This window comes from Arachis ipaensis, chromosome B06 (assembly GCF_000816755.2).
Source record: "Arachis ipaensis cultivar K30076 chromosome B06, Araip1.1, whole genome shotgun sequence".
Lineage (NCBI taxonomy): Eukaryota > Viridiplantae > Streptophyta > Magnoliopsida > Fabales > Fabaceae > Arachis > Arachis ipaensis.
Window position 1 is genome coordinate 45363033 of NC_029790.2, and position 22049 is coordinate 45385081.

At 37.1% G+C, this 22049-nt stretch overlaps 1 long non-coding RNA gene across 1 annotated transcript in view; it reads left to right on the forward strand.

Moving 5' to 3' along the window:
* The window catches only part of LOC107648130, a 59298-nt gene continuing 49072 nt past the window's right edge, over positions 11824-22049 (forward strand). Inside the window, exons 1-2 of the long non-coding RNA XR_001621739.2 lie at positions 11824-11973; positions 12166-12226. This is a non-coding gene — a long non-coding RNA (uncharacterized LOC107648130). The remainder of the gene's footprint in view (positions 11974-12165; positions 12227-22049) is intronic.

Genomic DNA, 22049 nt, shown 5'->3' on the forward strand with positions numbered 1-22049 from the left:
GGCGGTAGCGGAGGCTCCAGGTGGTGGTGTCAATGACGACAGCATCAGGGCCGAAGAAGGGAGGATGAGAGGAAAGAGACAAGAGGGAGAGTAAGTTCGCAGAAGTGAGGAGGAGGGGGTTCGCATTTGAATTTTACCGTCGGTAAATTGCCTAAACATAGCGTTTAACTAAACCAATATACCGGCGGTTGAATTCGATGGAAGATCCTCGGGTAAAACTGGCGCTACTCAGGTAATGGCGGAACATAAAATCCGACGATAACTAATTCTGAAAACTAAATTATGCTTCTATTCGATGCAAAAAAATGCCACTATATCTGAAGGTAATGGCCGCCGCTAAATTCGACGATAAATCCGACGATATTCAGCATGTTTTTTTTTTGTTGTAACTCAAAAACTTATCAAAATTAAAAGTTTTGTAGGTTGGAAGTTGCTGCTGTCATAACTCGAAAACAAATTTTGCAACAGAAACCATTTAACTTCAAAAATTTATAACTCCCAACTTACTTATCAAAAAATTCTGAAAATTTTTAGGGAATGACCTAGACATCAAGATTTCCTATAAAATTTATTTCATTAATTTTTGGGTGGCTATATTTTTTCCAAAAATTTGAACAAGTTGCTGTAAAAATTCTGCACCAGATTTTGCAGCATGTGATTTGGGCTCTACTTATCAAATTTGTTTTCCTAAACATCTAACTCCGTTGATGAGTCCATATTTTACGATATATTTTCGTTTGATATGAGTGGATTTCATCACATAAACTCCCATTTATTCATTTAGATAGCATGCTTTTGAGATTTCTTCCTAAATTGTGCTTGAGAGTGAAAACATGCTCTTTTGTGCTTAAATTAGTCAATTTTAATTTACTTTAATCCCATTTAGTACCTTGATGTATTTGTTAAGTTATTTCAGGTTTCCAAGGCAAGTATGCGTTGAAGAAGTGAAGGAAAGAGCATGAAAAAGGGAAGAAACCATGAAGAAATGGAGTTTGAAAGTTTCAGCACGCGTGTGTGCGCGCAAGTGCTTGTGCGTACGCACAGGAAGGATTTGCGAGCGACGCGTACGCATGGATGGACTTTTGCAAATCGACGCATACGCGTGACCCACGCGTACGCGTGACCCACGCGTACGCGTGACACGACTTACGTCAGCTTATTAATGCAAATCGCTGGGGCGAATTTTGGGCCTCCAAAACCCAGTCCAACTCATTCTAAAGCTATATGAGGCCAAAGTGAAGCTGAATGAAGGGGGAGGGGCAATTAGGGTTAGCTTATCATGTTTTAGTGTAGTTCTCTAGAGAGAGAAGCTCCCCCTCTCTCTAGAATTAGGGTTCTTTAGTTTAATTTCTTGTAATTTCTATGTTTAATTCTTGTTTTCATTTACTTTTCCTTGTCATTTATTGTTATTGCATCTTTCTTCTTCTTCATTTCTCTTGCTATTTCCTTTATTTTGTCATTTTATATTTTATGAACACTCTTGTCATTTTGATTTCCAATTAATGCAATTTTATGTTTCCATGTCATTTATTGCTTTCTTTAGTTGTCATTGTCACTTTCTTGCTTTGGTAGTTGTAGAATTTATTTTATTGCAATTTAATATTATTTTATTCTCATGCACACCAAGTGTTTGATAAAATGCTTGGCTTAGTTTTCACTTAGTTTTTCTTAACTCTTGGCTTGGAATTGTTGACTTTGGTGATCCTTGAGTCATTGATGTCCATTCTTGTTTGATATATTAGAGTAGTTTATTGATTTGGTCTCCCTTGACTCTATGTGACCCCTTAGTGTTGACATAGGACTTTGGGATTGAAATTAACTATGCCTATTTGACTTATCTTCGATGTAAGGTTGACTAAGTAGGATTAACTCTTCATAATCATCATGTGTTTGTGGTTAATGACTAGGATAGGTAGCCTTAGTTCTCAATTACTTGCCGAGAGATTTCTTGCATTTTAATCTTCCTTTCTTTGACATTTAAGTGCTTTGAATTTTATTGCTTTGATGTTTAATTTCTTGCATGTTTAGTTTTCACACTCTTGGTTGAGAAATTGAATGGTTGGGTGGAATTGAGTTGTGGATGTCCATTCTGCATTGTGTGGGAATAGTTAATTGGTTTGGTTTCCATTGACGCTAGTCTTTCACTAAGTAATTAGTGAGTTGACTAGGACTTTTGGATTGAGATCAATTATAGCTTTTTGACTAATTCTCAAGGAGGATTGACTAGTTTGGATTGATTCCACACAATTGCCATATTTGTGGTTCACAACTAGGATAGGAAACCTAGATTACCCAATTCTTGCCAAGAATCCTTTTTAGCACTTAATTTCCATTTTCATTGCTTTAATTGCTTTCCATTTAATTCCTTGCATGATTGTTTCAATTCTTGATATTTACATTTATTGCTCTTTCTTTCGTTCACAATCCCCATGCTCTCTCTCCCATAGCCAATAATTGTACATTTCATTGCAACTCCTAGGCAAGATGACCCGGGAGCTAAATACTCTCACTTTATATTTTGTATTAGATTTATTATTTGATGTTGAGAATTCATTGTTGGTTTGGACTATGCTACCAACGAATTGATGCTCGTCTTTAATTGATTCTAAACCATCAATAATTCTCATCGTCAAATTTGGCACCGTTGCTGGGGAGTTGCAATGGTGTATGTTGTTGACTATTGTGCATATGTGAATATTGTAAATAGCTTACTTTTTGGTTGATTGTACATATGTTGCTTGCTTGTTTTTGTCTTTTGTAAATATGTTAGTATGTGAATATCTTGCTTCTTATTTGCTATTGTAAATATGCATCTCTTGTTTGCTCTTTGTTTTTCTTGTTGGGAGCTAATAGCTTGTTGGACACTTCATCCAAGCTTGGTGCAATCAATTGGGAATTGTGGAGATTCTAGCATTGTTGGAGTCTCCATGATGAATACAAGCACAAGATTAAAGCTCTCCACAAGTCTAACTTAAAGACATTAAATAAAAGTGTTTGGTAACACCTTTCTAACCCTCTCTTTGTACATAGTTTCAATTTATTGCATTTTGTTTCTTGTAGATAGCTTAGGTTTAGCTTAATTTCAAGCTTAATTTGATTAGATTTTAGTTTAGATCATGTGTTTTTGATGAATAATATGTTTTGGGGTTGAAAAGCTATTTTGGATGTCAAGTTTGGTGCCTTAGAGCACTAAATTTTTTTTTGAGAAAAACAGCGCATGTGCGTGCGCACACACCTGTGCGTACGCACACAACCTCAATTTTTGCGTTCTGTGCGTGCGCACCACCTTGTGCGCGTGCACACCAGCGTATGCACCCTCTGTTGGGAGCGTTAGCACACCTTGTGCGACTGCATCCCCCTTCCTTTGCCGCTCATGCGTCCACACGGACCTGTGTGCGTACGCACACATGGTGTGATAGCCGGCAATTGTGACGCTTCAAAAAAAAATAAAAATAAAAATAAAAATTTTGGCCTTCTGTGCGTGGGCACAACCCTGTGCCCACGCACACATCAAAATATGGTTTCTGCTAGCTGCGTTGGCACGTATAGTGCGAACGCACAACCATTTGAGTTTTTCCATCGACGCGTACGTGTGCTCCACGCGTACGTGTCGCCTTACACATTTCGCCACCTTACGCGCACGCGTCCACGACGCGTACGCGTGACCCTCTGTGCGTGCGCACATCCCTTTATGCGTACGCACGCCCCTGTTTTCTTCTACTGTACTTCTTTTCTTCTCTTCTCTCTACTTCTTCTCTTCTTCTCTCTTCCACCCTCTCTTTTCTTGCTTTTGCCTTCTTCTCTACTTGTTCTACTTTGTTCTATTTGCATTTCATTTTTATTTTAGTAATTCTATGAGTTTTTGTTTAGTTGTTTGTTAATTAAATAAGTTGCAAGTGTTTGTTTAACAATGACTGGGTTGCTTCTTGCTTGAATTTGGTTTCAAGTTTGATAAATATGTGCACTGAGCATTAAAGCCTTGTTTAAATGTCTAGATGAATTGTGAGTTTGATTCATATATTGTAGCTACCATATGCATTAAAATTTATCCTTTTTTGGCATCTTGAATTGTGCACTTTTACTTTAGTGAATTGAGTTGAAACTATTTGTTCATCTTGATTTTCATATCATATGGATCACATGTCCGGTACTTGTTTCTTTTTAATGCTTTGCATTTGTTTGAGTGACTTAACTTGATTCTTATCAAGCTTTTCACTTTTTGCAACAAGTACCTTTACCATGTGAGTACTTCATTATTCTTCATGATGAATAAATAGTTTTCTTTTCATTATTGAATTGGTTGTTGTTTATTGTGCTATTTTGTATCAATCTTGAGCTTTCACTTGCACAATTTCAATATCCAATAATTCCTACATTCAATTCACTCTTGTTGTAATTGCCTAAGCTTGCTTATGTTTAATTGTGGCTCATCTATTGCTTGCATCTTAGGACATTTAATTGAGGAACTCACTCTTCACTTTTAATTGTGTGGATGCCACTTTAACCGACCGTTGTGTGTATTCCGCACCACTACACAACCTTCCTCAATTAGATGCTTATTTACCCTCTCTTTTACCCTATTGTGCTACTTGCCCAATGATTCTAACTATACTTTGTTCTTCTTTTTGAGGATGAGACATGGAGGCAAGGAGCAGGAGAGGAGGACCTTAGGGACATTCTCCCCAAATTGTGTTCGTGCACGGAGGGCCGTGCAACGCTTAAGTGTGGGGGAGGATTCGTCATTTTGGGGAGTAAACTTTCTTTTCCCAAACACTTCGTATTTTATTTTTTGTTTCTTTTTATTATGTTTCTTGTATATATTTGGAGTATTTTTGACTGTTGTATTGCATTGTCCTTTGGTATATATATCATAGTTTATATCTAGCTATTGCATGTTGCATTTTTGCATCTTTTCCTTAGTATATATTTTATAGATAGAAGTTGTGATTGGATGATGTGAATATTATAGCACCTAGTTCAATTTTGTCCTAATTGTTCATGTTAATTTTTTCTTGTTGAAAATTAGGAAAAGAACTAGAAAATTTTTGAAAAATTGCATCCATCACAACATACGTACATACATATAGGAAATAATTTTGGTAAAACAACAAAGAATTTTTAAGAAATCTCTTTTTGGGCATTCCATTGATTAGATTTAAAATTATTTTTGAACTTGCTTGAAGTATCTTTTTATGGAACATAGAAAAGAGCTTGAACAAATACCAAGTGAGATTTGAGCTTTAATTGTGTGGTTGCATATTTTCAATCACAAATTTTGTTCTTGTGTGTATAATCTCCTTTTATGATTGTGATCTTAGATTTGTCTTAGTCTATATGTCCTATATATGTTGTTTTAAATTGCATTTAGTATGATTGAGGCCATCCTTGTATAGCTCACTAACCCATATGGCCAACCCTTGCAGCTATCTTTGCAAACCACTTTTTGAGCCTTTAATTGCCCTTTGTTCTCATTATAAGCACATCATTCACCCTAAGTAAAAAACTATTATGTCCATTGATTATATCTTTGATTAGCTTGGATTTGAGTGTGTGTGTGTTAATCAAGTGTGGGGGAATTTGTGGGAAATATTGGTAGTTAGTGCTTTGGGTGTTCATAAATGGGTAGCTAGGATTGTTTTGTTATGAATGTAGGATGATATATAGGATTAGGTGGGATACTTGAGCTAATCAAAGATCCAATCTATTAACCCACTTAACCATATTAATCCTACCCTTACCTAAGCCCCATTACAACCCACAAAAGTCCTCATGATATTTGCATTCATACATCAAATATTAGTTGATTGTTAGATGACTTGCAAATCTTTGAGAAACATGATTAAAGGTGGATTGAGTGATTAAACCATACACACTGAGCGATTAGAGTGTAAACACATCCGGTGAGGGTTTCAATTGCTCAATTCTATGTTTTCATTGCTTATCTTGTACCTTCTTGCAAGTTATTGAACTTAATTTTTTGAAATTTTCAAATCAATTCTTTGGACATTGATCATATTGTTATATTTGCTTTGTCTTGCCCCTAAGTCTTTATTTTGGATTGATTGAGATTCTTTTGTTTGTTTTTACCAAACTCATTAGGAATCATATTGTAGACATATATAGATAGCATTTGGTGTAGTTACATGCATATAACTAGTTGCATTGAATAAATCATTTACCCCTTCATTCATCTCCTTTGGTTGTGTTTAGCATGAGGACATGCTTGATTTAAGTGTATGGGAATTGATGAGTCCATATTTTACGATATATTTTGGTTTGATTTGAGTGGATTTCATCACATAAACCCCAATTTATTCATCTAGATAGCATGCTTTTGAGATTTCTTCCTAAATTGTGCTTGAGAGTGAAAACATGCTCTTTTGTGCTTAAATTAGTCATTTTAATTCACTTTAATCCCATTTGGTGCCTTGATGTATTTGTTAAGTGATTTCAGGTTTCCAAGGCAAGTATGGGTTGAAGAAGTGAAGGAAAGAGCAAGCAAAAGGGAAAAAACCATGAAGAAATGGAGTTTGGAAGTTTCAACATGCGTGCGTGCGCACAAGTGCTTGTGCGTACGCACAGGAAGGGTTTGCGAGTGACACGTACGCGTGGATGGACTTTTGCGCATCGACGCATACGCATGACACGACTTACGTCAGCTCATTAATGCAAATCGCTGGGGGCGAATTTTGGGCCTCCAGGACCCAGTCCAACTCATTTCTGAAGCTATATGAGGCCAAAGTGAAGCTGAATGAAGGGGGGGCAATTAGGGTTAGCTTTTATCATGTTTTAGTGTAGTTCTCTAGAGAGAGAAGCTCCCCCATCTCTTTAGAATTAGGGTTCTTTAGTCTAATTTCTTGTAATTTCTATGTTTAATTCTTGTTTTCATTTACTTTTCCTTGTCATTTATTGTTATTGCATCTTTCTTCTTCTTCATTTCTCTTGCTATTTCCTTTATTTTTTCATTTTATGTTTTATGAACACTCTTGTCATTTTGATTTTCAATTAATGCAATTTTATGTTTTCATGTCATTTATTGCTTTCTTTAGTTGTCATTGTCACTTTCTTGCTTTGGTAGTTGTAGAATTTATTTTATTGCAATTTAATATTATTTTATTCTCATGCACACCAAGTGTTTGATAAAATGCTTGGCTTAGTTTTCACTTAGTTTTTCTTAACTCTTGGCTTGGAATTGTTGACTTTGGTAATCCTTGAGTCATTGATGTCCATTCTTGTTTGATATCTTAGAGTAGTTAGTTGATTTGGTCTTCCTTGACTCTATGTGATCCCTTAGTGTTGACATAGGACTTAGGGATTGAAATTAACTATGCCTATTTGACTTATCTTCGATGTAAGGTTGACTAAGTAGGATTAACTCTTCATAATCATCATTTGTTTGTGGTTAATGACTAGGATAGGTAGCCTTAGTTCTCAATTACTTGCCGAGAGATTTCTTGCATTTTAATCTTCCTTGCTTTGACATTTAAGTGCTTTGACTTTTATTGCTTTGATGTTTAATTTCTTGCATGTTTAGTTTTCACACTCTTGGTTGAGAAATTGGATGGTTGGATGGAATTGAGTTGTGGATGTCCATTCCGCATTGTGCGGAAATAGTTAATTGGTTTGGTTTCCATTGACGCTAGTCTTTCACTATGTAATTAGTGAGTTGACTAGGACTTATGGATTGAGATCAATTATGGCTACTATTTGACTAATTCTCAAGGAGGATTGATTAGTTTGGATTGATTCCACACAATTTCCATGTTTTTGGTTCACAACTAGGATAGGAAACCTAGATTACCTAATTCTTGCCAAGAATCCTTTTTAGCACTTAATTTCCATTTCCATTGCTTTAATTTCTTTCCATTTAATTCCTTGCATGATTGTTTCAATTATTGCTATTTACATTTATTGCTCTTTCTTTCATTCACAATCCCCATGCTCTCTCTCCCACAGCCAATAATTGTACATTTCATTGCAACTCCTAGGGAAGACGACCCAGGAGCTAAATACTCTCGGTTTATATTTTGTATTAGATTTATTATTTGATGTTGAGAATTTATTGTTGGTTTGGACTATGCTACCAACGAATTGATGCTCGTCTTTAATTGATTCTAAACCGGCAATAATTCTCATCGTCAAATTTGGCGCCGTTGCTGGGGAGTTGCAATGGTGTATGTTGTTGACTATTGTGCATATGTGAATATTGTAAATAGCTTGCTTTTTGGTTGATTGTACATATGTTACTTGCTTGTTTTTGTCTTTTGTAAATATGTTAGTATGTGAATATCTTGCTTCTTGTTTGCTATTGTAAATTATCATTTGTACTGATAAAAGATACAGATGCTGACAAATGTACCCATATAAGAATAAAACGACAATTGTAACCACGAAAAATGGCTTCCGTGTGCCAAGAGTACCCTAATGGACCAATTGTGTAACCAACATCCGGGTACTCTTGGCACACAGAGGTATCGAAATTTTAAACAAAAATAATTACCGACGCGGTAAAAAATATCGTCACAAAACCCTTTGGTTCTATACATATCCAGCTGATATATAAATATATTTATATATGTTTGTTTGATATGTTGCTTGTTTGATATGTCGCGACATATCATGGTTTTAGAAATTCCTGAGTTTTTTTTACAGAATTTCGAAAAATTACGGCGCAAAAATGGGTTCGTATAAGTTTCTTTCCGCGTCTTCTATCTATTTTTCTATATTAGTGTGGTCTATTTATCTATATCCGCCTTGTGTTTATATTAAAAGATAATTCTTGGAGTTTGTGAGTTTTCGTCACAGAATTTTCGAAAAATAATTCCGTTAAAAGACAGGGTGTTACATCGTGTTGTATTTTGTGTCTGTATTAGTATCCGTGCATCATAGTTATTTATTTTATGAGCCTTGGGCTATGAAAGTTTCGGAATTGACTATTTTATTTCCTTTTTATGCTTGATCACCAATTACTTTACCTGTTATATATGTTATTCTTAATGTTCAGATGCACTAAACATTTTTTATTAGTCTTTTGCCTTTAAAATATTTTTTATTATTATACAATTAATCCTAACATTTGGTAATTCTGAATGTACTTTTTGGCCATACAATTACGTAATGAGAGTGATGAGAATAATTAGTGACATAAATTTTGGGTGTGTTAACACTACAATAAAATTTGGTAATTATAGCAGTTATTTTGGTATTTATGGCGATTTGAACCACTTTTATTATCAAGAGTGGCAGTTTTAGAAAACGACGTAATCTAGAGTGCCATTCTTGTTATTATGGCGGTTTTTGAAAAACCGCCACAATTTTTAGAGTTTAAACAATAATTTTTTAATATGTTAAAACGACTGTTCAAACTGCTATTATTTCTAAATAAAATAATATTTTTTGGTTAGTTAAAACAGTGTTTAAGTAACACATTATTTACTAGACTAAATAGTTAGTAACAGATAGTTAGTTAATTCATGATATATTAAACATTAAGCTTTCCCTTATCACCTTTTTTTTTCCTTCAAATGGTGGGAAAAAAATTAATTAAACACAATACAACTTTTCATGATAAATAGTTTGTAAAATTGTCATTGGAAATTCATCAAGTAGTACTTTATTACAGGCTTTTTTGAAAACTGATAAAAAATTTTTGAAATAGCAAAAGCTTGTTGAAGTTCTTTCCTTATGAGTCTTTTTTTAGTTAATATTGTTATGAAAACAAGTAAAAAATTAGTGACAAATTTTACCTATTTGATTTGTTTTAAAACTTTTGTGATTCGTGAAAAATTAATACATTAGATGATTTCTTAAAAATAAAAAATATGATTAATTAAAAATCAAAATAATAGAATGTTAGATTTAAAGGCTGAGTGAAAGATGACATTTTCAAGACCTAAGAAGGAGGGGGTGGGGCCTTAAAGACTTGAGGGCACAAAATATAGCCTTATTAGGAAAATAGTGTTGGCGGATCGCTACTCAGTCTAATTCTATCCTAACTAAAATACTGAAAGGTAAATACTTCAATTATGGAGATGTGATGAATGCAGAAATAGGTAACTTACCTTCTTGAGGATGGCGTAGCATCTTAGAGGATCGCACGTTTATTGAAAAAGGCTTGAATTAGAGAGTTGGCTCTGGTAGCTCCATCCGAGTTTTTCGAGATCCTTGGTTGCTTCCACTGTATTCCTTTCGTATCCCCTGTCACAATACATAGAATCATAGATTCATATGTTATGGGTTAAAGATATGATGAGGCCAGATAAATCGTGGAACCACAACTTGATAGTAAATATTTTTTTCTCTTGAAATTAGAAGAAGAATATGCTTAATTCAACCTAGAGATGGAGAAGATTTGATTCAATGGAGCCTCAATAAATCTAAAGTGTATGTCACAGTTTCAAGCTACAACATTGCTTACCTCTTTTTTCACCCTATTTTAGAGCACTGCCCAAACCATATACAACAGAAGCAGGTGTGGCAGCAGGTGTGTAAGATAAAGATCCCGCCCAGACACTACAAGATTTCTGTTTGTTTATGGGGATTTTTTTGTGGAAGTTTAGGAAAATCTCCATAACATATTTTATTTATGGCAAAATATAAAACCCCCATTAATTAAAACTAGTTTAAATTTTACGCCCAATTTTCTAAACCAATAGCCAGTCCCTAACCTACACTGATTAAATCCAAACAAATATAACTCCAAACAAAAACTTGACCAAAAAATTAGAAGAGGAAGAAGAGTGAGAATGAAACCCTAGCAGATCTACTTGCCGCCGCAGTATTCATCTCTTTGCCATTGTCACCATCAAGCTCGCCGTAGCGTCTGAGATCAGAGGGAGAGTAACTGGCGACGCCCATGACTCCATCCTTGCTGAGGTCCAGGAGCAGGTTTCCATCCTCAACTCCACTTTCTCATGGAAGGAGTCAGATCGAGCCGCCGCCAAGCGCGCCACTCACGCGCTCACCGATCTTGCCAACACGGTAAATCCTTCATTCCTCTTCCTCGATCTCCTAGCGTGTTGCTCCCTTCATTTTGGTTTTTGGAAAATTCGTCGTGCATGTCTCTTAGTGTAAATCCTTCGGTGGTTGTGTCTTGCAGAGGAAGTGGTGAACGTGATTGCCGAAGGAGGAGCTATTCCTTTGGCGCGTCTCCTGAGATCACGACATGGTAACTTTTGAGATCTCCTTCTGCATTCTTTTGTGCATTCCTATGGAAGCTTCTTTTTTGTTAATTTTGTGATTTCCTTTACATTAATTTAGTTTGATTGATTACTTCTCTGATTTCAGATTTGGCTTGTTACTTTTGCGATTATTTAGTAACTTGATGGCGATATAATTAGTGTTGATATTTTTGCTTATCCTAGTTTGATTCTGATTTTTATGTTGAAATAGGCATATGGATAAGCAGAATGAGATCCTTATGGAAGCCTACAAATCAATGCTCGATGAATCGAAAAAACTTCAGGTTCTTTAATAATGTTATAATTGGTTTTGTTCTTCACTTCGAATAGTGTAAGTTATAATGAACTTACTTGGTTCATTTAAAATGGTGTGTTTGTTTGTAAAGTCTGAGACTATTTTTGTATATTGACCTCGTTAATGCAAGGAGTTGGAAGTTTTCAGATGCCACAAATGGCTCTTCCAGATTTCCAGACATTAGAAAAATAACTGGTAATTCTATAATTGAATTAGTTAGTACACCAAAGAAGATAACCGGAGTACATTACGTTCAGGTGAGAATTGAAATATACATTTCACAGAAATTCAGCTATCATAACTCATATAGCTTCTTAATTGTTCTATCATGTGGCATATGCCGAATAGCTAATTAACAAACATATTCATGCTTTTTCCTCAAGGGGTTATTATATTCCATGATGTGTTTGACAATGAATATAATGTTGGTGGTGCCCAGATAAGAGTGGAAGGTGTATATATATGGCCTTTTAGACAGCTTCGGATGGTAGCCAACAGGTGATTTTCATAATATGAATGTCTACTCAAGTTTACATATTAAGCGTGCAAGTTGGCGAATGTTATCATGCTTGTTTATATTTAGAATTTCACCTTGAATCTGTTCTTTAATGCTCTGTTGTATTTGCAGGAAATGCTTAAAATTTCCTTCTCTTTTGAATATGCTCAAGAGTTTCTTTCCTACTATTGCAGTGGAAAAGAGGGAGAATTGAATCAGGATGGAGATTATATTTTATCCAATCCATACCATCTGGTAACCATCATTTTTTTATGTATCCTTGATGTTTACACATTGTATATTTTTTGTAGAATACTCCCCTCCCCCCCCAAAAAAACAAAATTATATAACGTATACCATATGATAATCTTGATTTGGTGATCAATTTATATTTGTATTGTTTAAACAATCTTTATTAGTTGGGATAATTGATATTCTTTGTACAAGAATTAATACACGTTCTTATACACACCCACCAACACACAAGAGTTCTTCTAATGTGATTTTTATCAATCAAAATGTAACCTTGTTGTAACACCCTAATATTCAAATCCTTATACTCGAGTCATAAGTCAATGATATTACGGTGGTACGACTCTCAGGTGGATTTTTAATACACAACTATAAGTATAATTGAAAGGAGTATTAATCGAGAAGCCTGAAATAAGTAAAAATAAAATCGCAAAGTCGTATCACTCACGTATCGGCAGCTAAAAGGTAAAGTGTGAAGTCAAAAGCGATATACAGATAAAGGCATAAGGGAGAACAAGGGAAAGATAGTATATATAGATATATAACATAAGTAAATAGTCACTAGTCACGACCCGCGAAGTTTAGGCCGGCTAGGGTACAATATGAAAGTTGTTGACAACAGTATCTCCTAATCTCTCCCAGAAGAAACCTAAGAGCCTCTATAGGAAAGTTCAGAAGAGTTCAATACATAATAAAGCTTTTCAAAATAAAGGTGGAGAGATTCTAAGCAAATATGAAGTAGAGAATATAAAGATCTTCACCATCTCTCAGATGAACCACAGCTCACTTCTGAGCACCTAGACCTGTATCTGAAAAACAAGAGATATATACGGAATGAGAACCCCCGACCCATGGGTTCCCAGTACGGTAAAAGTACCAAATAAATACAATGCATTATAATAAAAACTCGCTAAGCATCCTAAACTTTCTTTCACCAAACATTCACCCTATGATCTCGCTAATCCATAAATAGGCAACTGTCGTAAGGGAAATGCTAAGTCTAATTCTTATTCTTCATGTTTCTCAACTCTCTCTAACTCTCCACGAATCAGAAACGTAAACAAAACCATCACCAGTTATTCTGTATCAGCAATTCTATATCAATACATCATATCCTCACCTGGAGCAAGTGAATTCACTTCACTGCGTCTACCTAGGGAGCTCAAATTATCTCATTCAATAATCATCATCATTATTCAATTACATCATTAACTCATCTCATCCAGAACAGCCCTCAGCGTCCACCGACACAAGCATGAGGAACCTCTCAGTTGTACAAACACAAGCAATACAGACAAATAATACACAATTAAAGTACAAGTAGAACAAGTAGCACATAACTAGGTAACATAGCATATATGATATAGCAATCCAAAATAATTAGGCAAACCCAAACAATTCAAACATATGCAAATGATGTATGCCTGCCCTATGGCTGATGATATCATCTGTCGGTTATCAAGCCAACTCGACGTGTCTGGTAGCTAATCCGGGCACAGTCTCTCTGTTGCACATTAATATCATTAGAGGGAGTACGTGCCCTGTCATCATTAGAGGGTATCTGCGCCCTGTCGCCATTAGAGGGTATCTGTGCCCTGTCGCCATTACAACCAGAGAAAAAACACAAGCATACTCACATTCAACATTTTCCAACATTATTCATTTACCACATTCGGTCATTAATCATGTATGCATCTCTGGCATAATCGCCACATGTTAAAGCTTCCTCAATCAATCATCATTGTTTTCAAATCTCAAACATTAACCTGGAGCAAGCGGAACAAACCACAACCCTTGCTACTACCCATGTATCACAGCTACACATTCATTCATAATCACACTTCATTATTACCAATTCTCAAACAATGAACTGAAGCAAGCGGGACGAACCACAACCCTTGCGTCTACCCGGGGAGTCTCTATACTAACCAACCTGGAGCAAGTGGGGCGCAACCACAACCCTTGCATTTACCCAGGAGGTATGTTCTCATATGCCCAGGAGGAACCAAGGAGGGGATCCTAACCTCCCACCATCTCGCTGGGGGTGATTTTACAATACCAGGAGGAACAAGGAAGGGGATCCTCACCTTCCTTCATCTCTCTGGGGTCGCACTTCTGAGAAAGGGAGCTCAAGATAAAACAATCTTTCAAAGCCATATTTTCATTTCCAACCATAAATCAATATTTATCAATGCCATCCGGCTCATGGCATAACCCATAACCAGTCAATAATCATTTTCAAATACAGCCTATTGGCTCACGGCATACACCGCACTACCATCATCATCCTCAACAACTCATACATTCATCATTAATCATAACTCATCATCAATTCTCCCCTTACTTCATCCACAAGTTACCACATCTCCTAGCCTCTTCCCATCGCTAGGTATACTATAAGTATTTAGGACACAAAAGGGTGAGAATGGCGACTTAGAAGTCTGAAATTCGGCTTTGAACACTCAAAATAAGCTTTGGGGTGAAAACAGGGTCACACGTGCGTATCGCTTATGCGCACACGTGGAAAGCAGGAAAGTTACAGTGACGCGTACGCGTCGCCCACACGCACGTGTGGATGGGAGAAAAGTAAAGTGACGCTTGCGCGTCAGCCATACATACGCGTGGGTGCGATTTGCGTCCCACGCACAAAACCAGCACAATACCCGCACAACTCTCGGGAACTTTGGCTGGGCACTTGAACCAGTACATCAACGCGTACGCGTCAGCCAGGCACACATGTGGAGTAGTGAAAATTCGATAGGGACTCGTGCGCGTCGGCCACGCTTACGCGTGGGTGTATGATCTGCCAAAAATTTTACTAAGTTAAAAAGCTGCAGAATTTCTTTTTCAAACCTCAAACTTCCACCACACATAACTTCTTCTACAAAATTCCTTTTTCAACCATTTTTGAACCGTTGGAAAGATATTTAAATAAGCTTTCATAAAAAATCCCTTATTGAAGAATTCCAAACTCCGTGGACTGAGTTACGGACCGCCAAAGTCGGTTAAAAATAAGTTTTTTCCCCAAAAACTAGAAATCACCAATTTTTCTAATGTTCACAAGCCAAATTCATTTTCACTCATCCAAATGACCACCGTCCAACCACATTCACATAATTACACTCAACCAAACCAATCCTACATCCTCTACATAATTTCACCCAAACACTATCAACTTCCACACCTCAATTCCTCAAACCTTATTATTTAATAACTAAACCAATTATTCACACCTTCAATATCTAAATCCATCCAATCTCTTATATTATCACACAATACACATACCAACTTATCTTCCTTACCTCTTGCCGGCCTCTGGCCCAAAATTCATGGCCTCCGGCCCAAATTCACAATTTAAATGCATAGTCCACAAACCAATAATCATTATTCAATTCACACAATTCTCAACCCAATCATTAATTTACATTACATATCAACTATGCATATTAATACCAACCATTCACACAATCCAAACTTATTTCTAGGGGCATCTAGCCTAGGAATTCTCATCACACCACACGGTACTTAAATGAAACTTAAACCGTACCTCTTGTAGCCAAATTAATTGAGCTCCTTTTTGGAAATCTCCACCAACCCTTAGCTCCAAGCTTCACCAAAGCTCCTCAAGCAATATCAATCTTCCAATTGTGCACCAAAATCACCAAATACACTAACACAACCAATTTCACATATATACATCAACCTAGGGTTCATGAAAATGATAAATCACAAGGGTTCGAGGGTTTCATACCATAACCCACTGAAGTTTGTGATGAATACCACTCATGGCTCATACTAGAGTACTCCTAAACAACCAAAATCACAAGATTACTTAACACCCGTAACCAAACTCGAATTTGAGGGGAAAAACGAAAACTGGGCAAAGATGAATGGAATACTCACCACAAAAATTAGATAGAATTGTAGAGGATGAGAAGAGCGACGCGTGGCCGCAAACGGCTCATCAATCGGAGTTCCGTAGCTCAAGTTATGGTATGGTTTGAAGTTGGAACTAGGACTAGGGTTTTCTCCTCCCTTCTCTCTTCACCAAGCTACGCCCTAAACCCTTTTCTTTAGGGTAAATGAGCTGAAATACTCATAACTATTGTTTATATATGTTGGGTCTTGGGCCCACTTGGGCCCAGTTCACTTATTTTTGTCTGTTGGCCCAAATTTGGGCCAAAATCCTCAAGATTATAGCTTTAAATCGCATTTTAAATATTTCCACTTGTCCTAATTATAAATCCTAATTTCTTAGACTTATTTACTTATAATCAATTTTCTCAGCTGCAGTACTAGATAGATCTCAGTCGGTACTGCCGGTCAAAATTCCTCTACGCATTTTTACGCAGAAAACTATTTTTCTGACTCAGAAAAATTCACTGAATCCAAATATCATGTTTAGATTACCAAATTCCGATTGCTAAATTTTCTAACCATATTCACTCCTATTTAATTTATTATTTAATTAATTACGGTTTGACTGGGTTTTACATTCTACCCGCCTAACAGAAATTTTTGCCCTCGAAAATTTCATCCGCCACCACGAGTACGTGAGCGTAGTCTGCCTTTATATCCAACGCATAGTAGTTCCAAGATCTTTTTACTCTGCACGCTTTCGTGGCCGCGCTCTGATTCCCTTATCTTCGAGGGTCTCGATCATTCGTCCAACGCCGACCAACAGCCTCGTTCATTACTTTCATCCTTTCATCAACTCACATCTTATCAAATCTCAATTTATGTCATCAATAATATCACCATCATCATTATAATCAACCAAAAATCATCACTATACCTTAATCATACTCCATCACTATCCTCCCTCTCTGTCAAGCTAATTACCACCAATCACAGCTCAACTCCAAGCATAACTTCTAGAGTTACTTTCTTATTCCCAAACCCTCAAATTTCTATATAACTTGTTGTTTTAAAGTATTTGACTAATTAATCAAAACTCTCTTCGTTTTTTAAAAAAACCAGATGAGTTTGAAATAAAAAGTTAACAAAATCATAAGAACCCGATTCTCTTTAATAATTTATAAAAGCATTCGAAACTCATCTCTTTTGTTAAAGTTACTCAAAAACCAACCCTCTTTCAAATTCTTGAGAAATTTCGACAGCACCTCCCCTAAAAACTGGAGTTTACCACCCATTACGGGTTCCCTCAAACCAATCTCAGTACAACATCAGCATTTCAATTTAATAGTTTTTAAATTCGTCTCTGAATCCAATCATTATACATTTAAATCTAAATCCAAGGTCATCATGATCAAATCGTAATACTTATCTCTCAAACATGACGATTGGTACTACTTATCGCCTAATTCTAATTACACACCAACAATTATTTCCGTATCCACTCCAGAATCAGTCAAAGTTCACAGCCATATTCAATTCAAGTACCTGAGAATCATTACTCGCATTAACCCACTAGACCCTTCAAGTATTTCAAGCTTAAGACATTCTAGTCGACTTTACACCTCCTATACATAACTCTCCTGTGTTACTGCTTCCTCTGCGTCATTCTGACTACTTTTATTAAAGACATACCTAATCATTTATGCTAGTCAAACCTTCTATTAAGATAATTTAAGGTACATGTCATGATTTTTCATTCGACCATGTATTATGAGGGAATACCAGTCTCCAGTATTGTCTAAAGTGGTAAAGAATTAAGTTATCAGTTTCCTTATTACCTCAGATGTGAGGATCGGATCCGGCAATACCCCGGTCTCTCCTGTGTGGACAATCTCTGACCAAATGTCTTGGCTACCCGCAATTGTAACACAAACCCGAACCATAACGACACGGCCTATTTGGGTGATGACTTCCACATCTCTGACAGCTCGAAACATCTGAAGCAGCCGCTGTCTGTTTTCCCTTGCCATTCCCTCGGGACTCCTCATTCGTCGCAAAGTTATTCCGTCCTTGGAGAAAGTGTTGTGTGTATCCTCTCTCCTTAAACTCTCGACCCCTTGGTGCGAATCCTTGGTTGTGCTCTCTATGACTCCCTTTCTCTGCAGCCATCTTCTTCACACACTCTTCAGTAATTCTGCTCTTATTCACCAATTTTGAGAAATTTCGGATCTCCATTGGTCCCACTAAACTTAAGATATCACTCCGGAGCCCTCCTTCATACTTAATGCACTTCCATTCCTCGAAGTCTCTCGGAGATCCCTGACACATGCGGGATAACCTGAATAGCTCCTCAAATTTGTCTATATACTCCGATACGGACTTAGCACCTTGATTCAGCTGCAGTAACTCCAATTCCTTGGCCATCCTAGCAGAATTCAGAAAGTACTTCTTATAGAATTCTACCTGGAAGGCATCCCAAGTGATAGGGTCATCACCCTACTGCAGGAGACATCGGGCTCCTTGCCACCAATGCGATGCTTCCCCAGTGAGCAGATAGGTAGCAAATTCAACACACTGCTCTTTAGGTACCAATTGCGCTTACAGTGCTTGCTCCATAGCCTGAAACTAAGTATTGACTTCAGTCGGGTTAGTGGTTCCCTTAAACTTTGGTGGATTAACCTTTAAGAAGGTTGCCAGTGTCATCAGGCCCTTGATGTGCGGAAAACGATCCGACACAAAACTCACCGGCAAGTGCACCGGGTCGCATCAAGTAATAATAACTCACGGGAGTGAGGTCGATCCCACAGGGATTGAAGGATTGAGCAATTTTAGTTTAGTGGTTGAATTAGTCAAGCAAACAAGTGTTGATTGTGTGAAATTGTGTTGACAGGAATTAAATTGCATAGAATGTAAAGGGGAGTGGGTGATTTGCAGGAAATTAAAGGGAACAAAAAAAAAGAAAAAGAGCTGAATCTTAAAGAACAAGAAATTAAATGGCAAAAACTTAGAACGCAAGAAATGTAAATTGCAGAATCTTAAAGTGCAAGAAATATAAATTGCTTGAATTATAAAAGAAGTTGGAAATTGGGATTGCAGAAATTAAACAAGGAAAAGTAAAATTCAACAAACAGAAATATAAAAGATGGATTCAATTAAACCGGATCTCAAATAACAATGAAAATAAACTTGGTGTAGCAACGAAACAAGGAAATTGAAATTGAAAAACGTAGATCTCAGGACCCAAGAGACTAGATAACCAAGTCTAGATCTCAATGCCTTCCTAGATCCAAATTGAGAATTTGATTGCAAGAAAAGTAAAGATCAAGCAGTAGAAGAAAGGAATACAAAAATAAATTTCTCAGAAAGTGCAGTAAATGAAACAGAGAAATCTTAGGATGAGATTGAAACAGAATTCCTTCAATTCTCTAACACCCAAGATTTAAAATCTCCAAAATGCTCAAAACCCAAAAGCTCTCCAAAAACTACTCAGCAAAACCAAAAAGGAAAAGCTCTACTGCAAGTGTTAAAAATTCTAAAAAGAAAAACTCCCCAAAACTTCAAATCCTAAGCTATTTATACACTTTCTTCAAATGATCATTAAGCCTTGAATTGGGCCTTTAGCCTTGATGGAATTGGGTTGAGAATAGCCTCCGTTGATTGCTCTTGGTGTTGGGAAGAAATCCATTAGTGAACCGGGCCATGAACCATTCACGTTTGAGTCAACGTTTGAGGCAAACGTTGACTCAAACGTCCCTTGTGTGACATTATGCAGCTCGGCCAAGTTGCTGTCTTCCACGTTTGAGCCAACATTTGAGGTCAAACGTGAGCTCAAACGTGGTTCCCCCATGCTACTCCTTTGGCCAACGTTTGGCCCAACATTTGAGGCAAACGTTGGCACAAACGTGGCTCACTCAATGCATCAAACAGAGGTGCTCTTCCTTGCTTTGATGGCGCCAACGTTTGACCTCACGTTTGAGGCAGGCATAAAACTCATGAAAATGCATCAATTCATCCATAGTTGATTGAATCTAGGGAAACATGATATTCCACCCAATTGGCTTACTTATGGCCCAAGAAAGTGCATAAAACTAAATGAAAACAAAGGAAAAAGACTAGTGAAACTAGGCTAAGATGACTTGTCATCAGCCCTGAGCTCCACTTCTGCCATTGCCATTATTGTTTATCTGTTGCCCAAGAGCCTCCGCAGTGGCCTGCATAGGAGCAACCATATTTTCCAATACCGCCATAAAGTTTACCAGGTCATTTGGGTTGATTCCCGGTCCATGAGCACTAGTACAACCTCCCTCTCGACCTCGACTGCGTCCACGAGGCGCCATTTGGTTCCTGTTCACACAAAACAAGCAATATCATGGTGATTAGTCTCAATATCTCAAGTCAAGTGCTTCAAATTACCAAAGGTACACTCATGGACTTCATGCTAGACGTATCGACTAGATACCCTAACTAGCACAGGCACAAGCTCAGAGTATGCATTGAAGCATATGCAGTTCCATCCCTCAGGCTCACGAGGACGAACTACTCTGATACCAAAATGTAACACCCTAATATTCAAATCCTTATGCTCGAGTCATAAGTCAATCATATTACAGTGGTACGACTCTCAGGTGGATTTTTAATACATAACTATAAGTATAATTGAAGGGAGTATTAATCGAGAAGACTAAAAAGAGTAAAAATAAAATCGCGAAGTCTTATCACTCACGTATTGACAGCTAAAAGGTAAAGCGTGAAGTTGAAAGCGATATACAGATAAAGGCATAAGAGAAAACAAGGGAAAGATAGTATATATAGATATAAAACATAGGTAAATAGCCACTAATCGTGACTTGCGAAGTTTAGGCCGGCTAGGGTACAGTATGAAAGTAGTTGACAACAGTATCTCCTAATCTCTCCCAAAATAAACCTAAGAGCCTCTATAGGAAAGTTTAGAAGAGTTCAATACATAATAAAGCTTTTCAAAATAAAGGTGGAGAGATTCTAAGCAAATATGAAGTAGAGAATATAAAGATCTTTGCTATCTCTCAGATGAACCACAGCTCACTTCTGAGCACCTGCACCTGTATCTGAAAAACAAGAGATATATACGGAATGAGAACCCCCGACCCATGGGTTCCCAGTACGGTAAAAGTGCCAAACAAATACAATGAATTGTAATAAAAACTCGCTAAGCATCCTAAACTTCCTTTCACCAAACATTCACCTATGATCTCGCTAATCCATAAATAGGCAACTGTCATAAGGGAAATGCTAAGTCTAATTCTTATTCTTCATGTTTCTCAACTCTCTCTAACTCTCCACGAATCAAAAACGTAAACAAAACCATCACCAGTTATTCTGTCTCAACAATTCTATATCAATACATCATATCCTCACCTGGAGCAAGTGAATTCACTTCACTGCGTTTACCCAGGGAGCTCAAATGATCTCATTCAATAATCATCATCATTATTCAATTACATCATCAACTCATCTCATCCAGAACAGCCCTCAGCGTTCACCGACACCAACATGATGGACCTCTCAGTTTTACAAACACAAGCAATACAAACAAATAATACACAATTAAAGTACAAGTAGAACAAGTAGCACATAACCAGGTAACATAGCATATATGATATAGCAATCCAAAACAATTAGGCAAACCCAAATAATTCAAACATATGCAAATGATGTATGCCTGCCCTATGGCTGATGATATCATCTGTCGGTTATCAAGCCAACCCGACGTGTCTGGTAGGGCGTAACCACAACCCTTTCATCTACCCGGGGCGTCTACTCGGGGAGTCTCTAAACTAACCAACCTGGAGCAAGTAGGGCGCAACCACAACCCTTTCATCTACCTAGGAGGTACGTTCTCATATGCCCAGGAGGAACCAAGGAGGAGATCCTAACCTCCCACCATCTTGCTGGGGACGATTTCACAATACCAGGAGGAATAAGGAAGGGG